The sequence below is a fragment of the Perognathus longimembris genome, chromosome 4, assembly GCF_023159225.1.
Source record: "Perognathus longimembris pacificus isolate PPM17 chromosome 4, ASM2315922v1, whole genome shotgun sequence".
In the NCBI taxonomy this organism is placed as follows: Eukaryota; Metazoa; Chordata; class Mammalia; order Rodentia; family Heteromyidae; genus Perognathus; species Perognathus longimembris.
Window position 1 is genome coordinate 94285762 of NC_063164.1, and position 8189 is coordinate 94293950.

Consider the following 8189-nt stretch of genomic DNA (forward strand, 5'->3'; position numbering starts at 1 on the left):
CTTGCTCAATAGTAGTCCTGTAGTCCAAATTTTACATCTCCAAGGACATCCTTAGTAACTTCCAAATAACATATGCCAAGGCTGTATGGGGAAAATAGCTCAGGAAAATGTCTCCAGTCTAATTCAAAGAACTGAAAAACATGTTAGGTGACACAGAAAAGAGTGAACTAGGGCCCAAGAGGACTGAATTGGCTAAACAGCCAGCTGTAATCTATGCAGAATGTCTTCCATTAACTATGGACACTGTATTCACAAAGGCAATTAAATTGAGAACGTGCCATAGAGAAGAATAGCTGGACAGGTCAGCCTGAGACAGGAGATCTCAAGCCAAGATTTATAGAAGGCTGACAGGGCAACATGTACTGTCATCTAGGCAAAGTAGGACTAATATCCCGAAGTCTGGGTCTTGTCTAAGTGAAAGCAGGATCACACCTCTGCTGTGCCTCACCAGAAGATAGCCTCAATTGTTGTATTCGGCCCTTTAACATGGTGCTCATATTATATAAAGGCCAGTTCAAGATCATTGTTTCCATACAAGTCTCAGGGTGCTTGGGAATATATCTCCAGCATTTCACTAGTATTAAAAAGATAGGATTCATGATTTCTTCCTTGGGAATTCTGAAGAAGGTAGGATGAAAGCAGCAAGAGTGCTGTAACATCCACACGAGGGCTCTGGCGTACACTGCATGAATCATTAACAGCATTCTTTATTTGGAATGTCTCAATAGACATGCCATGAAAGATGCATTATCAAAATAGACTAAAGTGGGCTGGGAATATGGCCTAGTGGCAAGAGTGCTTGACTCATATATACATGAAGCCCTGGGTTCAATTCCCCAGCACCACATATATAGAAAACGGTCAGAAGAGGCGCTGTGGCTCAAGTGGCAGAGTGCTAGCCTTGACCAAAGAGAAGCCAGGGACAGAGCTCAGGCCCTGAGTCCAAGGACCAGGATTGGCACACACAAAAAAACAAAAACAAAAAAACAAATTCCAAAATAGGCTAAAGTTAATGATTATGTCTTTACTGAGTCAATGTAAAATTAGAACCCTCCTGGGAAAGCATTCCACAGATCTATTTAACCTCTTCACTGGACACTATCTCCAGTTAAGTGAACAGAGTCACATCCCTATTATTACCACCACCATTAAGATGTGAAATGCTTCAGTATTACCCTTTGTTAATACCAACAATCAGCCACCACATTAGAGGGCAATCTCACTTTTCTCTACCCTAGATTGGCTAAGGTGATTTGAGGTCAAATTTCATACAGCCCCTGTGCTTTTGAGGAGCCAAACATTTCTGTCTGTGCTCCAATCCAACAGCTACCTTGTGATCAATGACTCTGAATCATCCCCAAATCCCCCTCATGTCAAGAATTTCAGACTCACATCCCCATAAAACTGCAAGCACGATTCTCAAAGTGTCACAGAATTTGAAAACAAGACCAGCAGGCACTTCCTCCCCACACATGATTCCAGTGGTTCACTCTTTTCCCCTGTAGAGCTTCCTAGGAAAAGCACATCTACACCTTATAATGAGTCTACTGTATAGATTTTCAGAAACCAGTGAATCTTCCTGCCCAGAAGGAAGGTATTTAGATTGATGGATCCATATTCCAGACATGATGGTACAGCAATGTTCATTTTGTGCCAAAGGGATCAGAAGAGAAAGATCTATCTCCAGGAACAGCTATTCCATAACCCTTCACCACCCAAAGGGTAAAGCTCAAGAATGCCATTCACATCATCCATCTGTGTGAGAAGCTGGCTGAACAGAATTCAATCAGTTCCCTGGAAGAACTACCTACACCTTATAAGGTAAACAGAGACTAATAGGAGTCTCAACTTCTGTACATCCCACGGCGGGGGACGTGGCGGGGGGGGGGGGAGAGAAAATGAGAATCAGATAAAGAACCACATGGATATTTGGGAACATAATTAACACCAAGGACCATAAAGTGCTTGTAAAATGAGAAGCACATAGAGAACTGCTACCACTGCAGGAGAATGGCTTTGGAATTCCTTCTCTTGCTCTAGCAACAATATCTAAAATCCATCTTGGTCAATGGAGAGACGTCTCTTCCCAGGTAAGCTTCCATTAAAATTCCAAGAGTTAAAGAGAAGATCATAAACATAAGACAGATTTGCTAAATCCTTCCCTTCCCTTTCTAGAGAAAGGGAAACCACATAAAACTGTCACTTTTCAAGAGAGTATGGACACATGGGAGAGAGGCTAGCATGCTTGGTGCTATCTTCTAGGCAGCTTGGTTCTTGGGACAGCTCTGCCTTCCCCAAATGACACTTGCCCGAACCTGTCAAGGTTATTATTTTATAACTTTCTCCCAAATGTCCCAAGTATGCTCAGACACAAAAACACATATCAGCTGAATGAAAACAGAGTATCAGTGGGGTGGATGGACTTTACCTTTGTGTTTCAAAGAGAAACACTTGAGGTATATCCCTTAGCTACCATTTAGTAGGAATGACTCACGTGGCCTACAAGTGACTGTCTCCAGACACTGCCCTTCAGAGGCTACTCCCTTCCTGAGACTTTTCACCAATTCCATTGCTGTCCTCCACATCATTATCCACACCACTTCTATGCTCCAGTGGGTGAAACTGATCTGTAGGTTGTCTATTGCTCTCTTGTTCCAGAAGTAGTACCATGCCAGAGAACTTCTCAGGCCCAGGGCCTGGTTGCCTCCAAAGTGGGGGACACTGCATCTGTCCAGGAAATTTTCATTCACCCACCAAATTTATTTCCCCCTGCATTTCTAATGGGGTGGGGCAAGTCACACCTGAAGCAGGAAACCCCTCTGGAATGCCTTTTGCACTCATTAGATATCTTGTCCCTTAAGGGCTGCATCAACTGAAAACACCTAAATCATTCTTGCACTGAAGTGTGGTAGCAGTAACAACTTGACAATGGCTCCCAGTGCCCCAAACATGGAATTTAGATTATATCATTCTCAGATTAAGACAGTTTTTGCCTCACGTTGGTTAATGGTCAGAAGTCATCCATATTCAGGATTTCTTTGCTCTGAAGAATAACCATGCTCTTTGCCAATCATGCCCAGCTGCCCACATCATTGTGGCATGTGGACACCCCAATTTTGAGAGCGCTGAGACCCCTGAGGAGCCTGATGTGTCTGACCCCATTTGACTCTGTGCCTCCTCCTGCAGAGCCTTCAGCATCTTCACCTTTTTCCTCTCCACCCTCCTCTTCACCTTCCCTCCAATAACTTCTCTCCCCTCCTTCATCTCATACCCAATCTCCCAGTGGTGGTACTGAGCCCCCACCAAACTCTTTGTGCACTTTGTGGGAGGTGGCAGGGCCCAAATGGGTGATGGTAAGAGTGCATGCTCCATTTTCAATGCTTGATATGGCTCAGATGGAGAAGCAGCTGAAATCATATTCCTAATACTCTAACAGTTACATCAAACAGCTTAAAGATCTTGCTCAGATCTATGACCTTATTTGGCATGACCTATTTAATAATATCCTCTACCCTTCTGCTTCAGGAAAAGGAAAGGGCACATGTCTACAGTTACATGTCTACGATACACACCAATTTGAGGTATATCCTTTATCTACCCCTGGTAAGGTCTTCCCCCAGGAGGCCTTCAGGCAGATGCCCCCACCTGGTTAAATACCATTCCAGTAACCTGGGAATCCTGCATACTTGTAAGCAGTCACCTCCCCCTTCCCTGAGGCCACAGCCTAATCCACATGGCCACAACTCCCACCCCTAGCCCAGAAAAGGCATCACCTGGGGGTGACTCCCACTCTTGACCACCTGGCGGGGCTTGAACTTGGCCCCAGGCCAGCAGCTCAGCAAAATGTAGTTTTCTTTTCTGCTTGAATACTGTGTGGTATTCTCAATCATTGGATGCCCATTCTTTATAACTCTTACACCACTCTGTAGGAATGACACACACATGGCCTACAAATGACAATCTACAGGCCCTGCCTATAAGAGGCTACTCTCTCCCTATTACTGTTCACCATTTTCTCCTGGCTTGGTCTTCCCTGGAATTGTTTCCTAGGATGAAAACAAGGACATAAGCATAGGCCTCTAATCTGTTTTAAGGACAGCTCAGGTTTAATTTTGTATTTCAAATACCCTTCCATTGATCAGGTAAAAAATACTATTTAAATTGAAGCTTTTAAAATGAAATAGTTGTTTTAAGGAATGGAATTGAATTCAAGACATGGTACAAGGAAGTTCCCAAAGTTATAGTTTGGCTCAAAAGACAACTTAGAAAACAGTGGGAAGAAAACTACTGGAAATACAAGACACCTATGTCAGAAAACTACTTCACTTTGGCAACATGCCCATCACTAGAAGTCAGACCAAGAGAAATTTTCTAGGGCTACTGAGAGATACAGGCTGGGTCCCACACCACAGGCTAAGCTGAGCACCAAGCTAGGAAGAGGCAACAAGACAAAACACTTCAAGCACTCACCTACTAGGCCAGCAGCACCCACCCAAGACTTGGCACACTTCCCCAGCACTGGAGCTGGTGAATCTCAGCTACACAGATACATAGGGTCACTCTGCAGAGCCGCAGGAAACAAGAGAAATGTCCCTATTTGCACAGAATTCAGAAATTACACCAGACTCAACATGTGCCAGACACAAGCTAAACTCCTTTGGCAGTATGCAACTACAAAGAGAAAAAAATTTCCACAGAGTAAAAGCCATCTGTTTCTTCCTCAGACCGCATATCAGTCTCCTTCTTCACCCTCAAGTATCCTAAGCTTCAAGCCATGACTCTGAAGAGGCTACACTTCAGTGACACTCTTCTCAGCTCATTGCCATCCTCTAAATTAAGGTCAAAAGACTGGGGTCAAGTGGTTCCAGGTCCAGTGTGAACACTGAACTGAAATAAGCCCTATTCATATCTTATAAATGGAAATTTTCAAGATATCAAGTTCACTACACAGGGGATAAGATCATTAATGTCAGTTACATTAGAATCTCCAACATTCAAAACAGAATTTATAGATCCAGGTCATAGGCAAAACTTGGGCTATCCATCTCTGGGTTATCCTTGGAAAAAAAATCACACAAAACAATTCCCATATGGCGCATTCCCTCTCTCCCTGTGCTTCACCACCTCTTACTTTGGGTTTCCTATGATTGATCTCATGTTTTAGTTTATATTTCAAATAGGAGAAGTCTTACTTGTTTCATTGGCATCATTCATTAACACGAACATGATAACTTAGAAGGATGATGATTATTATTACTATTACTATTCCAGTGAGCACCTTGCTGAAGGGGACACCCAAGCCCTTCTCTCGCTGACTGAAAGGAGCCATGAGGTTTGATCCTCTTACTAGAGCAATTCTGTGTGACCCACTTTCTGGTGCTCATCTTCCACTCAAAGTAAGCATAGTAAACTTGCATAACCACATCACAGCATTGCTGAGGTTCTGAGATCCTACGGTTGTAGAGAATGACACAGAACTTTGTTGAGTTGAAGGCAAATACCCAGAGTGATGTGCTGCTCATGGCAGAAGACATATGGAAGGTAGACATGGTCAGAAAGCTGAAGGATAATCTAGAAAAAGAGCCCAAAGTGGCACTCGCCTGAGTTCTGTGACACTATTTCAGGCTGGTCTCCTCTATTCTAAAATTCATTGAACCCTTTAAGGTTCATAGAAACTTTATTTAGAAAAAGCCATTAGTGGGCTGGGAATATGGCCTAGTGGTCAAGTGCTTGCCTTGAAAAACCCATTAGTATTTCCCCTCAGTTTCATGGTACTTATTTTCTGGAGGAGTCTAAAACAAGAGAACCAGATGAAAAGTGTTCTGCATTGGCTGCTGGCTAGTGGGGCTTGAAGGCCAATTCAAACCACTTTGCGGGGGGGTTGTGGGTGGCACAGGTATTTGTGCCTGATGCTGAGCAAAACTCTGGATGTCCATGAGCAACTGAAGCTGCAGTGGGCTATTGGGCCACATCCTGTCATCAAACACACCCTGGTGGAACTTGACCTGAAGATGACCCTCACTAGTAATCCTGGCAAAGGAAGCCATTGTGGCTCTAACCAGCACACATAACAGCATTGGGAGCAAATACCACTTGTTTTTGAAGAGCAGAAGCCACACTTTTAAAGCTGAGGACCTATCTTCTCCTCAAATGCCAGTGCATACAGGACTTGGTTTCCATGCCTTCCATGGAAAGTGGGCAAAGAGTAGGTTCCAAATGACATGGCTAGGTTTACATGGACTTTGCCAAACACATCAAAGGAACCCTGGAACTCTGGTCAGATAGCATGGTCAGGGAATGCTCTAGGATGGTTATGACAGCATCAGGACAGGTCTCAACCTGGCCTGGAGGCCAGCTCCTCACACCAGCAGCTCTTACTAGGTGCTGGGGAACCATCAGTAAGGGGCAGGAGAGCTTGGCCTCACCAAATTAGCCAAGCACCTCCTCATAGACATCCCTGATGGCTATAAAAGCACCTGACAAGAGGGAACAACTCTTCCTTTCCAAGGAATTAGAAAGTTTAACATCTAGGGATCACCTCTATTATAAAAATTTTGAGGTTGCAGAGACAGAGGAGAATTTGTACTTTGTGATGGAATACCTACGAATAGGAGACCTAGTGGACCACCTCCAAGAGCATGATGGAGGTGATGGTGTCAGCCAGGCCTTTGTTTCAGCCAATACTGAATGCTGTGCACTGTTGCCAAAATAGTTGCTTTGCACACAGTGACCTCAAGGCAGAAAATATCATGATACCAGGAGCAAAGTCAAGGCACCAACTTGGGGCCTCCCCATTTGGGAAGATGGCAAGGCCAAGAGGCCGGACAAGGCACCTCTGCTACCAAGGCACCAAGGTTCCAGTTCCAGGGACTAGATGGTCCATGTCTCAAAATGACAAGGATTCTTTCAGAATTTTGAGGTCTTAATGAGAAGAGAAGGGGACCTTCTCACCCCAAACAGGCTTGGTCTTCTGTAGGATTATGTCTCACAGGGACCTGGAGCCCCAGCTCTTCTGGCATGGTCATTTTGCATAGCTGCCTAAGACACAAACCATCTCTTCATTTCTCTCCTCGCACCATCAGCTCATTCTTTCTGGCCAGCATTTGACACTATGATGTGCCAGCTACTATTTGAAAGCAAAGCACACACAATCAACAGCAAAACATCTCCTGGGATTCATCTAAAAGGTCCCAGCAGGATTTCAAGACTAGCAGGTGCTTTCATGACACACAGGAGCACTCTGGCTCACACTCTGGCCTTGGAGAAACACGCCAGATGCGATTTCACAATCCTGGTCTCTGGACTTGAGACCACTGAGTTTTTCCTGCCAGAGAAAATTCACTATATCTCAGCAGAGATGCCAGAGACGGGCACACACCACTGGCTGATGTGAGAGGGAAGTTGCTGCTAAAAATATCATTAGCGGGCTGGGGATATAGCCTAGTGGCAAGAGTGCCTGCCTCGGATACACGAGGCCCTAGGTTCGATTCCCCAGCACCACATATACAGAAAACGGCCAGAAGCGGCGCTGTGGCTCAAGTGGCTGAGTGCTAGCCTTGAGCGGGAAGAAGCCAGGGACAGTGCTCAGGCCCTGAGTCCAAGGCCCAGGACTGGCCAAAAAAAAAATATATCATTAGCCCTGTTTCTCTAAAATCTGCACAGTATTCCTTACTTACAAAGTCAATTGTGACTGCTTCTGACATGTTCAGCAGCCCAGAGGACAGAGAAATTCAGAGAAGAGCCCCTTGCTTTGCTAACAGATGTCATGGTGTAAAACTAATTGAGATCAACAAAAGAAGAAACCCTGACACTGCATGGAACAAACAGCAGAGCAGCTTTGGAATCCCTCCTTTTATTTATTCAATGCCTCTAAGACCACCTTGAACAAGGGTGAGATTCTACAATGAGCAGAGCGCTATTCAGCTCTTCCTGATTCAGTACTGAGTATAAGAGATGTCTGGTACTGTGGGATGCTTCACTAGCACTCTGAAGGCTGAAGAAGGGCGAGGACATGCCAAGAGCCAGCTGGATGTTAGACTGCAGCTATGGCATCTAGTTAGCCCTAATCTATGGGGAAAGATCCCTTGGTCTTCCTGACCAAATCTCATCCCAGGAGCACTTGACTCTTTCTGTAGACTATGGCATGGATGGGTGCTTGCTAACATCTCCCAGACTCCCTTGATTTTAGC